General features: G+C 40.2%; 1 pseudogene; it reads left to right on the top strand.

Annotated features, from left to right (window-relative positions):
* The first annotated feature begins 3,957 nt into the window (after window positions 1-3,957).
* Window positions 3,958-9,095, top strand: LOC122137880 (annotated as a pseudogene).
* Window positions 9,096-11,481: the final 2,386 nt, after the last annotated feature.

Below are 11,481 nucleotides of genomic sequence, written 5' to 3'. Positions count from 1 at the left end.
CCAGTAACAATCCAAGTTGGTTTATTTCACCAAGTATTAATCTCACTGTATTTCATTGACTCACCCAAACATGAAGTGATCCTTGGATTCCCATGGCTATCCCTTCATGACCCCATCATTTCCTCTCAACATACTCAATTCATTAACAAGTCCACTTTCTGTGAGAGTCATTGCTTTTCCCTAGTTCCCCAGCCATGTTACACTACTAGCATAGAAAGCTCCGAAATTAACAAGGCAGTTAACATCATAATGACGATCTGGCAGAAGTCTTTAGTAAAACCAAGGCCACACAATTACCACCTCATCGTTCTTGGGACTGTACCATTGATCTACTCCCCAATGCAATGCCTCCAAGAGTAGGATTTACAATCTGTCCAGAAAAGAAACCCAAGCCATGGAAGAATATACTGAAGAGGCTTTAAGATCAGGATTCATCTGGAACCTCCACGTCTCCAGCTGCAGCAGGTTTTTTTTCTTCGTTGAATAGAAAAAATGGAGGATTAAGGCCTTGTATTGATTATCAAGGACTTAACAATGTCACTGTGAAGTTCAGATACCCCCTCCCACTGGTTCCTTCAGCCCCAGAGCCACTCTGTGAGGCAACTATTTACACCAAACTCGATCTACGGAGTGCTTATAACCTGATCAGAATCAACAAGGGCGATGAATGGAAAACTCTCTTTCTCACCACTACGGGGCACTATGAATATCAGGTTATGCCATATGTGCTTGCCAATGCTCCAGCTGTTTTCCAGTCTTTCAGCAAAGAGATTTTTCCAAGACCTTCTGAACCAGTACGTAATAGCCTACATTGACAATATCTTGATTTACTCAAATTCTGAAGATGAACATATCAATCATGTCAGGACCGTCCTCACTCGACTACTAGCAAACCCAACTGTACGTCAAGGCAGAAAAATGTGAGTTTCATATCAGACAGACTTCATTCCTGGGTTTACCATATCAATCACCAAGGAGTAAAAATGGATGAATTCAAGGTCAAGGCAGTCACAGAATGGCCACAACCATCCACCATAAAGGAGCTTCAAAGGTTTCTGGGGTTTGCAAATTTTTATAGACGCTTTATCAGGAATTACAGTATGATCGCTTCTATGATCGACATCTCTCTTGAAAGGAAAGTCTTCGAAACTGAAGTGGACCGAGGAGGCCAGCCAAGCATAAAATACCATGAAGGTCAGGTTTACCACAGCCCCCATCCCTTAACATTCTGACCCAAATCTTCCATTTGTGGTGGGAGGTGGATGCTTCAGACTGCTGAATCGGGGCCGTGCTCTCCCAACGCCATGGCCAACCTGGTAAACTGTATCCCTGTGCATTCTTCTCAAGAAGTTAACTGCAGCTGAAAGAAAAACAATGATGTTGGGAATAAAGAACTTTGTCCATGAAAGCAGCCATTGAGCAATGGAGACACTGGCTAGAGGGGGCAGTCCACCCTTTTTCAGGTAATCACCTGACCACACAAAAATCTAGAATATATCAAAAGTGCTAAACAACTAAACCCACGCCAAGTTCGCTGGTCCCTTTTCTTCACCCGATTCGAGTTTACGGTGACATATCGCCCTGGCAGTAATAGAATAATAAGGCAGATGCTCTCTCCAGGCAGTATGATCTTCCCATAGAAAACCTCACACCAGAATGCATACTCCCCTTGTCTGTTGTCATCGCCCCATCACCTAGGACATATGGGAGGAAATACAAAGGGAAAACTCCAAGAACCAGCACCCCTGTCAATTGCCCACCAGATAAACAATATTTTCCCACAAACATTTACGACACAGAATAATGCAATGGGTCCTCGCTTCTGTTAGCTCTGGCCATCCAGGAATACCCGTGCACACTTTGCTTACTGCAAAATTAATTCTTGTGGTCCTCATTGCTTAAGGATGTCATGACCTATGTCAAAGCCTGTCAAGTCTGTGCCCAATCTAACACCCCTAAGGAGTTACCTTCAGGGCTCCTCCAACCACTGCCCATCCCAACAACGTCCCTGGTCCCATCTCTCTATTGACTTTGTCACAGAACTGCCTTTGTCCAACGGCTTCACTGCTGTTCTGGTTCATCATTGACCGTTTCTCAAAATCCTGTTGTTTGGTCCCCTTAAAAGGACTTTCCACAGCCATTGAGACTGCACAAGCACTGTTTCATTTTCAAGTCTTTTGAATTTTATGGAATACCAGATGATATTGTCAGCAACAGAGGAACCCAGTTTACATCCCAAGTTGGGAAAGCTTTCTGCAAGCATCTTGACATCAATGTCAGCCTCACATCAGGATACCACCCCAAGGCAAATGGACAAGTCGAACAATTAAAACCAAGAGCTAGGCAGATATCTCTTTCATACTGCAACCGAGAGAACAACACAGATGGTCTGAATTCCTTCCATGGGATAAATACGCACAAAATTCATTGACTCACACATCCACAGGTCCTGACTCCCTTCCAGTCCGTCCTTGGGTAATCAACCCCCTTTGTTTCCATGGTCTGGCAAAACCCTCATCGGTCCCTGCTGTGGATGATTGGAGCTGGCGTAGTGAGAGGGGTGTGGTACAGTGCACACATACGTCTTCAGCGAGCTGTGAGAGGGCAGAAACTCCAGGCCAAAAAGCGACGTCGTCCACATCCTCCCTACCAACCAGGACAGCTGGTCTGGCTCTCTACGAGGGACCACAAATTGCAGCTACCAAGCAGGAAGCTCAGCCCCAGGTATGTTGGTCCTTTCAAGATTCTAAGAAGAATAAACTGAAGTCACATACCAAATTAGAGATTCCTGCTAATTATCATATCTCTCATCCTTTCATGTTTTGCTACTCAAACCGGTCCACCCGGATGCTGACCCCGACAATAAGACTTGAGAACCACCACTGCCACTGGATGTTGATGGATCTCCAGCTTACAAGGTGAATGATTTACTGGACTCAAGACGGAGAGGGGGTCAGCTCCAATATATGGTGGACTGGGAGGGCTATAGACCTGAGGAGAGATCGTGGGTAGCTGCCTGTGACATCCTGGATCCCTTTCTCATAGGAGGACTTTTCAATCGAGCCAGACCCGATCGACCAGCGCCACGACCACGGGGACGTCCGCGTCGAGTGCCAGTAGGCACTCCTAGAGGAGGGGGTTCTGTAAACGCCTCACCAGCAGTGGGAGCCCTTGCCTTGCAGTACTGACTGTGTACCGCTCCCATCTGCTTTCTACATTCATTTCCTGTTTGAAACAGTATTTAACAAGAGTCTGTGTGGTTTGCTTATTGCGAAGTATTGACAGTTTACCTGCCTTTCCCGAGCATTTCCATTGTTATTCTGCCTGCCTGTTCTGTGTATGATTCTGCCTGATTTCCTGTTTTACGTTATTGGATTGCCCATTTGGGACTGTTAGCCCTGATTTGGACTGATGATTGTGTTTGGACCTTTTGCCTGCCTACTCATCTCTGCATTGTGGATTCCCCTTGTGTATGTTTGAAGATTGGATATTGGACTGCTTTCACAGTACTGACTCTCCTGGTTTAAACGATTCTGTCATTGATAATCTTCTCCTTCATAAACTTCTGCGGATGGATTCTAATGCCGCCTCAGCCTCGATGTTACACCTCTTCATTCACTGCTACAAATTGATGGTGGTCATATAAGTATGATTTGAACCATGAGAAAATGTTGGAGTGTAGGCTCTCACCCTCCACCTTGAAAGTGTCATGTGGCCTGCCATCGCATCGTGACCTGCAAGCACTGCTCTCTAAGAGGCAGATCCACCCCAGCCCTTGTGTTGCTGTGTCTCGTCAGAGCATATACTTGGACCGCACCCAGAGCTTTAGAAGCTCTGAGCAGCTCTTTGTCTGACTACGGACGTCAGCAGAAAGGGAAGGCTGTCTCCAAGCAGAGGTTGGCCCACTGGATAGTGGACTGGCATACCAATCCCCAAGGTGTGCGGTACCACCTTGGGATGAGGGCTCACTCCACAAACGGAGTGTTTTTTGCCTCCTCCTCTGCGCTGGCACACGGTGCCTCTCTGGCAGACATTTCCCTCTTGGTAAAAACTTGTGTCTTGCCCTTTGACAGACGCAGTGGTTCTCATCAATTGGCAGTGCTTCCATTGCGTACCTACTAACCAGGTCAGGACCTGCCCCTGATACCCCGCCTGATTCCAGTATATGTAGAAAACTGTCCCAGGCCTGGGTCAGTCCCCATATGAGAATTTCCAATGTGTTACTCCCCTACGGGTAGGGGTGTGGCCTTGTTCGTAGCGCCCCTCTCCAGAAAGGCTCACTACCCCATCGTTTTTTTGCCTAAGTTTTTGTGTACATAAAACACATAAATAGGAAAGACTGAAGCAAATCTTTCGAAAAGCAAAATCTTGAAGCAAAATCTTCTTCCCTTCTGTGTAAGAAATTTATGTGGGGAAAGGAACACACGGCTTGGCTATCTCCAGCAGGGAAGTACTCTCTTGGGGTCCCCATGGGTATCAACATCAGCAAATTTGCGATGGGGTGGTGGGAAGGCTACACAACTTTGTGTAGCATTTGTCTGAAATGTGGTCGCTTGCCACATTTGCTACGCCCATAGGGTTATTTTAGACGGGGTTTCAGTTTGTGGCACTTTACCAAGGCCCCATAATGTCGTCAAGGACATATTCTAGTAGTGACCGACAGATAGGGAACATCTTGGTTACGTACATAACCCCTGTTTCCTGATGTTATGTGTCCCCTTGCCACAACGCTCGAACCATCGCTGGCGGCCAAGGACAGTTTGGTCCTCAGCATCAAAACCTGAAGAGTGGAATGATGACCTGTCACCTATTTATATACCCATATTGCACGGGGAGTGGCTCAGGTAGTGAAATCCCCATAATGTTGTACACGTACATAAAACGTCCCCCCTCCATTCTCTCCATCAGGAAACGAGGGTATTGCACATAACTAAGACGTTATGTATTGTGTCTGCAGAACTTTACAAAGGAAAGATACTCTAAAAATAATATAAAAATACAATATAAAAATAATAAGGTCTATTAATTTATACCGCTATGCCACATATCATTTTTGTGAGTAACCAAAAGTGATTTAAGCAACACATCGATCTAACTTCTAACTATGCCTAACTCACTACTGCCTCAAAGTAGAGTTCCTTCATTCCTTTACTTTAAGAAAAAAAAGTTGTAGGCTTTAGCTTGTCACTAGGATAGTGAAAGATGTTGAACGTGCAATTTTTTGAAACCCACACACACACACACCCACCACACACACATCAGTGTTTTTACACAAATCCAATAAATTGTTTGTTAGTTTAGGCAGACTAGAGTGAGTGATGCTGAAGTGTCTGAATGTAAGGTGGACACATTTTCATTCCAAGCGAACCACCCATGAGAATTTCAGGTGAGTTTTTGAAATTCATGTGCTTTTTTTTCTAACCAGGAAGGTAAATTACTATACTTAAGGTCAACTCTGGGCATTTGAAGATTCACTTCATTTCAATTTACAAAAAATTTTCAATTTACACAAAAAAAAACAAAAAAAACAAAAACAATGGTAGACTCTAGACTCTCACAACGACTCACACGTTGAAAGATGTGTTCAAGTTTTCCCGTTCCAAACTGGCCTTTAAGTTCAAGTTTTTCAGTATGCCTGTGCTCTTTCCATTTTTCCATTCAACTGCGCTGCATCTTTTTTTTTTATGTTGTTGTTGTTTTTAACTGCCTGGTTTGTGACGCCAGCTTGTGGAATAGCTAATTAGGGCAAAACTTTACGGTGGCCGAGAGAAGCTCAACACGCTTTGCAACGTTAAGGAAAAACACATGCAAATTGAAAAAAAACCACCCAGCAAATAGAAGAAAACATCTTCATTCAGTTTGACAACACCAAGTGTTGTGCAAAAATCCTCACAAACACATTGCAAACATTAAGAAATGCGCTGCAAATCCTCACAACACATTGCAAATTAACGAATGCGCTGCAAATACCTCACAAACACATGCAAATTAAGAAATGCATGGCCTGCAAATCCTCACAACACATGCAAATTTAAGAAACGCGCTGCACAAATCCTACACAAAACATGCACATTAAGAAACGCGCCTTTGCCAAATATCCTCACAACACATGCACATTAAGAAACGCGATTGCAAATCCCTCACAACACATGCACATTATGAAATGCACTGCACATCCTCACAACACATGCCTTGCAATTAAGAAACGCGCCTGCAAATAGGCACTGACCACAATGGGAAATGTTTCAAGGGGACCCACCAAAAATAGTGTTGGACCCGGCTGGGGGATTTGCTTATTGTGCAGGGGCTACTGGTCAGTGGAGCTCGTTTGGGTAGAACTGACATAGGTTTGAGGTTTGTTTTTTGTTTTTTTTTTAAAACACCCTGATTCTGATTTCTCTAGTCTTTGTACTTTTGTGGATAGTTATTAGCCTCTAAATAAAATAAGCTGATGGAATAATTTTGCACGACCGAATACTGTTGTGAAACGTTACTGTATAAGGTTGTGATGGCTTTAACCTTTAATATCCTCAACCTAATATAATTCCAAGGTTATTGAATTTAATTTTTTTTTTTTTTTTTTTGCAGTGCTTCATTAATGGGTTCTTAATTTGCAGGTAGTGTGAGGATTTATTTGCAGGCGTGTTTTCTTAATGTGCATTCCAGTGTTGTTTGAGACTTTTTGCAGCGCGGTTTCTTTACTTTGCATATGTGTGTGGTGTGAGGATTTTGGCAGCGCGTTTCTTTCCAATTTGCATGTTGTTGTGAGGATTTTGCAAGCGCGTTTCTTTAATCGTAATTGCCATGTGGTTTTGTGAGGTATTTGCAACACTTGTGTGTTGTCATAAATGATGAAGATGTTTTTCTTCATTTGCTGGTGTTTTGTTTTTTAAAATTTGCATGTGTTTTTCTTAAGTGTTGCATCAGCGTTGAGCTCTTCGGCCCCACCTCACAAAAACCATCAAGCGTGCATAAGCGTGCGAGCTGAGCATAAAAAACGTAGTTTAGGTGTTTAATAAAAAAAATATATCTAATGTGTGCTGTTTTATCAAGTGTTTTGCATCACAACCAAAGGTATACTTTGGACTTTAATTATATAAAACATCTGACCATAAGACAGTTTTTAAATGTAACACTGCATATTTAGATGGCTTCAGTGACTTTAGTAGAAGTAGAGTAGGATTCTTGCAACACAAATATTCTGACAAATATTTCCCTTCATATTTTAGACCGCACAAGGCCTTTTCACTAACGCAAGTCCCCTCTATCAACTCTAACTGATCGGGGCCCCAAAACGATTTTTCTAGACACCAGTGAGAGAAAGTGCTTGATGAAAATGAGAAAGTCAGAAAATGGTGACCTTAATTGGAGAAAGACCACTATAAAACCACAAAAATTGTTCTGGCTGGTGGGAGAGACCGGCCTGGTAAGACCTACTCCTCATAAACACACTGGTCCACTACTGTCTGAATGTAAAGTTTTGAGGATGAAAGATATGGTAAATGAAATCACAGAAAGAAGAAGAAGTGAAATCAATCAGAATCCCAAACCTCTGAAATCACAGTGGTACTGGTTCTTTTTCCTGTATGAAGTCCTCATGTCCCTCTTGCCATTCAGTGATACTCCAGTTACGGAACCACAGGAAGGAAACTGGACAAAGGAACTGGAAGTGTTTGCTGAAAGATTTAGCCCCTCTGTTCAGAGTCAATGATGGAATTATGCGAAGTTTTTACGCGGTCGTGTTTTTGGACTACAAGCGTACGAAGACTCGTCTTCTTCTAGACAGACAGCATTACTTATCAGTTCAGTTTTCTGTCCTTATGTTTGGAAAAGACTTATGGGTGGGACAACATTGTTTTTTTTTTAAGCGCACACTCCGATGGTATGGCACCCAAAAATGCCATCAGCGCCATTAATAAAGCTAAAATCCCCTGCAGACGAGACAAAAAGAGGCCAACCTGTTTATTTCTTATTCAACAATCGGCAGGCTGATGCCCGTCAGACTAAAGAACGTCAGATTCGGGCTCAAAGAGACGCCTGGGAAGACAGCATAGATGGCATGAAGCATTTCCTTCGGTCTCTGGATGAAAAGAACAGAAGAAGTTTAGAGTTGACTTCAGATGTCCTGGTCGAGCGCATTCGATTTGAAGCATACATCAGCAACTTACAGTTGCGAGTTCAAGAAAAAGAGCTGAAAAAAGCTGAAAAATGTCAGATTCAAGAGGCAATGAGAGTAAACAGGGAAAATATTGACGGGCATAAAAACTTTAGTATTAAAATCAAAAAAAGCCAGTTAAAATTAAGGTTCCCATTGAAAGCAAGTCATGGAAGCACAGGAAGGCGACGACTTGCACTGTCTGTGAGGAAAACTGTCATGAGTTTGACTGCTGGTGGACTTCAAATCCCAGCAAATGTGAAGTCATGAAAGATGGCTTCTGCACCGTATGCACAGGGAAGTGTCACCACAGCAAACACGTCAAAGAAAACAAGAAATATGTCATCAAAAACATGAGTATGATTCTTGATTTTGACAATTTTAAAAAGCAGTATGAAAAAGCTCAAGAACAGTACAAGAGGTTTTCAGTTATAATGGATCATCTTGACATGGACCTGCAGGTGCTTGATGACCAAAAGTCCATTCTTCTGTCTGATGCTTACAATAACATCAAGCATCTGTCTCAGATCGCATTAAAACCAGACTCTGCCTTCACTCTTCAGCATCTCGATTTCTTCATCCCCAGAGTGAGGGAGGCTGGGAAAATAAGCTGGGTCCGAGAGCTTGAGGAAATGAGGAGAAATGCTGAAACTGAAGAAGTGAATAAAGATGCTCTGAGTTATCTTAAAGCTGGTTTGGGAAAACTCTTCCTTAATGCACAATGAACAAATGTAGAGAAGACAAGATGAATCAATGAAAATGAAGACAACTGCTTACTAAAAGAAATCAACGAAGGTGACTCTCTAGATCTGAAAATAATAGAATAATAAGAAAGTTGATTTAAACATGGTAACAAGTTAATTTACATTCCTGTATTTAGTATTTGTTTAAAATTAAGCTCTGTAACAATTAGATCTACAGTATATGATCTCTAGCCAAATGATATTTTTTCTTCAGGTTAGTCCCCTAAAGAACATGGTGATGGGAAAGGTTTTTTGTGTTAATTTCCCTGATAAAATTTGCATTCACTGACAATATGTTTGCAATCCCAGAAAGAGAGTACCATCCACCAAAACCCCCCCCCCCCCCCCAAACACAAAATTCACAAAACAATACAAAATGGAGTCTTCAAGCAGTGTCGATGATTTTACTGTCCTCTCTCTTATTAAAAATATTATTTTGATGCTTTCTTAGTGATAATGGTGCTACATATTAAAAAAAAAAAGAACCACCAATTTTTTTTTGTGATCCAGATTATTTCACATTATTTTTTCCCATACCGTGCTTTGTCGTGAGACGAAACTTAAATCGCTGTAACAGATGGCCCTCCAATTGTCAAATACACTTCTCAAATGCAATGCTACAGATGCAAAAAAAATGCAATAATTCTTATCTCGAATATTGTGTTGTTTATTTATGACACCAATGAACGTAGTCAGAGCATGATTAAACGTGGATTGGACACAAAACGGGGTTCTATAATGGTTTGTAATATCAAAATCTCAACAAGAAGTTCAGACTCCAGTGTCAATGGACCTAAAGAGTCCAAAAATGACACCAAAACGGGACACAATGCCTGGACAGTTGTGAACTATCCAATCTAATTAGTTTATTTACTATAGTCTATTGCTTATAACTTTAACTATTATTGATGTATTAATGAAACTGTCCCAATTAAACTTAACATGACAATGAAAGAAAGCTAGTGTTGATTATGGCATAATTGTAGATCAGCTTTTGCTGGATCTTATTTCTTGTTTAAGCATTTTTTTTTACAGTGTTTATAACCAATCACACACGATTTTATTGAGCATATATGAATGCAATGGCCAATCAGAGGTGTTCAGATCATAGACTAAAAAAAGATGGACGAAGTCTCCACTTCCTTCTACTATAGAAAACTGAAGCCAAAACATCTCAGTATGGCTGCTGTAATCTTGTGAAAATTGCATCATTTGGAGCCAGAGTCTGCATAGCAGTGATTCATTTAAAGCTCGAGCCTGCGCGCAGTAATGATCATGAGGTGGAGTTGCGGTATCAAAGTCCCGGCCAAACTCCAGCACACCCAATCACAAGATCGAAAGCAAACTTACTAGGAAAAAAAAAACACTTGAACATACATCAGCATGATAAAATCTAACTAAAATGATGAAAAAAAAAAAAAAAAATGAAGTGTTATTCGATTGTTTTCGTTTGTCTCACGTCCCATCAGACTACATGGAAAGGGTGGGTTTATGACCCTATCACTACAGGGTACCAGCCCACCTGGGTGGTGGATCAAAAGTTTTTTGGCATCACTTTTCGTACTTGTGCAAAACACGCTTGGTTCAGATTAGTCATCACTGAAATGCCTGAGTTTTGTTCAGTGCACGCATTTCACTGACTGAATTCGCACTCCTCCGTCCCCTTCGAATTTACTTAAAATGTTCTTTTGCTTGTTTTCCTGTACTATAATTAATTTTGGGTGCGCGTTTGAAAAACTGGAAATGAAAGTGTTATAGAACTTATTAGAAAAGTTATATTTAAAATTATGATCCCAATTAACATTAAATTCAAAAAAATCACTTAGCCCTGATGTTAGTTGCTTGGTGTAAAAATTGCTTCGATTGTATAGTGACTTTGTTATTGGTAATTATTGTGAATATCTGTTATTTTTTTTATCTTTATATTTTCTTATTAACCGTTTACCCAAACCAGTACCCAGTGTTTTTTTGTTTTTTTTTTTTTTTTTTTTTTTTTTTTTTTTTTTTTTTTTTTTTTTTTTTTTTTTTTTTTTTTTTTTTTTTTTTTTTTTTTTTTTTTTTTTTTTTTTTTTTTTTTTTTTTTGTTTTTTTTTTTTTTCTTTTTTTGTTTTTTTTTTTTTTTTTTTTTTTTTTTTGTTTTTTTTTTTGTAAAAGTGTTTTCCAGTTACCAGCAATTTTTTTTCCTGTTTTTAAAAAAAACGAACAAATAAACGTGGTTGAAGCGGAATTTCGGAATAGATAGTTTTTTTTTTTTTTTGATTTTTTTTTTTTTTATATTCTCTTTTATTTTTTTTTTTTTTTTGTTTTTTTTTTTTTTTTCTTTTTTTTTACTGTACTGTACATATCCTTACCGATATCACTTCATTTCAACCCAAAAACAGCACCGACGCCTAGGGTTGTTTTTTCCACTTTTTTCCCTTACTATTCTGTTTCTAAAGAAGGTTTTTTTTTTTTTTTTTTTTTTTTTTTTTGGTTAATAAGTATTAGTCGCTGTATTTTTGTTTAGAAGACTTTTTCTTTTTAGAGTAGTAACTCTTTTTTTTTTTTTCGGGAAAAAGGTAATTCAGCAGTTGGTTTATATTT

Source organism: Cyprinus carpio, chromosome B7 (genome assembly GCF_018340385.1).
Source record: "Cyprinus carpio isolate SPL01 chromosome B7, ASM1834038v1, whole genome shotgun sequence".
NCBI lineage: Eukaryota > Metazoa > Chordata > Actinopteri > Cypriniformes > Cyprinidae > Cyprinus > Cyprinus carpio.
Note: the sequence above shows the minus strand (reverse complement) of the source record. Positions and strands in the feature narration are given on the sequence as shown.